Consider the following 2,957-nt stretch of genomic DNA (forward strand, 5'->3'; position numbering starts at 1 on the left):
CTGACTTTGGAGATTGAGGAAGAAGGCCATAAGCCATGGAATGCAGCTACTTCTAGCAGCTGGGAATAATTCTCAGATGGCACCCAACTAGGAAATGAAGACCTCAGTTCTATTTGCAGGGAACTGAATTCGTCTAAGAACCCAAAGAACGAGGAAATGGATTCTCCCCAGAGCCTCCAGAAAGGACTACAGCCCAGCTAACACCTTGATTTTGGCCTGGTGAGATCCATGTTGAACTTCTGACCAATGGGATTACAAAATAAAGTTGTGTCATTTAAGCCATTAAGTTTGTGGTAGTTTTTTAAGTTCACAATAGAAAACTAAGAGAGAGGTAAATAGCATCTTCATTTTGCAATGAGGCCACTGAGTTAGGATACAACCAAAAAAAAAAAAAAAAAACCAAACAAAACGCACACACACACAAAAACTCAGTTCTTAGGAGGGTGCCTGGTATATGATAATGTGCACTTAATGTGTTTGTAGAAAGGGTGAATAAATAAATGAATAAATGGATTTTTCATGTGTTCCTCCCAAACCTATGTTTGTTTATTTATTTATTTATTTATTTACTTATTTATTTATTTTTTATAATGATTTTTTATTATATTATGTTAGTCACCATATAGTACATCCCCGGTTTTTAATGTAAGGCTCGATGATTCATTAGTTATGTATAACACCCAGTGCACCATGCAATATGTGCCCTCCTTACTACCTATCACCAGTCTATCCCATTCCCCCACCCCCCTCCCCTCTGTAGCCCTCAGTTTGTTTCTCATAGTCCATAGTCTCTCATGTTTCATTCCAAACCTATGTATATTTAATTCTTTCTTGAAGTAGGTATTTTCCTAGTAGAAATATTTTGACTAGTCACTGATTCTACACACCTATTCTGCTCATATCACTGATCTCTGATGATTTATATATGAGCCCTTAAAAACGTGCAATATTGTTGAAAAGCGAAATAGCCATCAGAAGTTATTCAAGATAAAAATAGAAACAATTTATTTAAGATTTATTTATTTGAGAGAAAGAGAGAGTGTGTGGAAGGGGGGAGGGCAGAGGGAGAGAGACAATCTCAAGCTGCCTCCCACAAGAGCATGGAGCTGGATGCAGGATTTGATCCCATGACCCTGAGATCATGACCTGGGCTGAAATCAAGAGTCTGATGCTCAACCGACTGAGCCACCCAGGCGCCCCTAGAAACAATATTTTAAAATAGTACTTGTGTAATTGGAAAAAATATAAATTGCTATTGACCTCCTCAATTTCAACCAAGATCAGGTAAATAATTCCCTTTTACTTCTCATCTGGGAGAATGCTATGTAGTCTTTTCTATGTGAAAAACAATTACTGTTCTTTTCCTGAAGTTCAAAATGTCTACATTTGTGATTTTTTACTTGAGAATTTGAAACCATTTTGGAACCATTATGTATTTTCTCTGTCCATGGTATATTTGACACTAATGGTACACCTATAGACATGAACTTCATTATTCTGTTCCAAGTGTCCAGAGGGATGATGCCTATCTTTCTAAAGTACACCACCTTCTTTTTCCCATATGTCACACAGCCTGCACTACTGGTACAGTATAGTGGCACTATGGGCACAGTACTGGTGCAGATTAATACCCAGTTTTAGCTGCTCTGGAAGATGGTAGCACATTCTTGAAGTCCTAAGATTTGTGTAAGACATGTAGCCTATACCAGCCCATTATGGATATAGCACCTAAATTTGATGAAAACCTTCTCTGGTTATTTTGAATAATATAGCAACAAATATAACTTTTTATGTATATAAAAGTTAGATAATTTCAGATATAAAATTGAGATCACTTCTTCTGATAATTTTTTTAAAAAAAAGATGATAAAAAAATGCAACCCAAAGAACTGGAAATAGACTTAGGTCTGGAAATATGTGTAAAATTTAATCAAGCAGAAAGGAAGAACATAGATTACTCAAATGGGAGAAGAGCATGGATAAAAGCAGGTGGTGGGAAATGGTAAGGTGTTTTGAGGGGTTTGGTAGCACACCAGTTTAAATAAAATTAAGCGTAAATTCATGGGAATTATAGGAAATTAGCTTGCACAGTTTTGTTGGAGCCAGATTGTAAAAAATAAATGTAAAAGGCAACCAGTGGAATAAGAGAAGAAATTTGCAAATGACATATCTGATAAAGGGTTAGTATCCAAAATATATAAAGAAGATATAAAACTTGACACACCAAAACCAAATAATCCAATTAAAAAAAAAATGGGCAGAAGACATGAACAGACCTTTCTCCAGAGAAGACATACAGATGGCCAACAGACACATGAAAAGATGTTCATCATCACTTACCATCAGGGAAATGCAAGTCAAAGCTACAATTAGATATCACCTCACACCTGTAAGCGTGGCTAAAATCAACAACACGAGATGGATGAGGAAAAAAAGGAATACTCGTGCACTGTCGGTAGGAATGCAAACTGGTGCAGCTGTGGTGGAAAACTGTATGGAGGCTTCTCAAAAAGTTAAAAATAGAACTACCCTACCATCTAGCAATCACACTACTGGGTATTTACCCAAAGAATACAAAAACACTAATTCAAAGGGATACATGCACTCCCTATGTTTACAGCAGCATTATTTACAAAAGCAAAGATATGGAAGCAGCCCGAGTGTCCATTGATGAATGGATGAAAATGTGAGATGTATATAATGGAATATTATTCAACCATAATGGAATATTATTCAACCATAAAAAAGAATCAAATCGTGCCATCTGTAAGCATACGAATGGAGCTACAGACTATAACGCTAGGCAAAATAAGTTGGTCAAGGAAAGACAAATACTACGTGATATCACTCACATGTGGAATTTAGGAAACAAAAGAAATGAGCAAAGGAAGAAAGAGAGAGAGAAAGAGAGAGGCCAAGAAACAGACTCTCAGCTACACAGAACAAACTGATAGTTA

Source organism: Ursus arctos, unplaced genomic scaffold, assembly GCF_023065955.2.
Source record: "Ursus arctos isolate Adak ecotype North America unplaced genomic scaffold, UrsArc2.0 scaffold_9, whole genome shotgun sequence".
In the NCBI taxonomy this organism is placed as follows: domain Eukaryota; kingdom Metazoa; phylum Chordata; class Mammalia; order Carnivora; family Ursidae; genus Ursus; species Ursus arctos.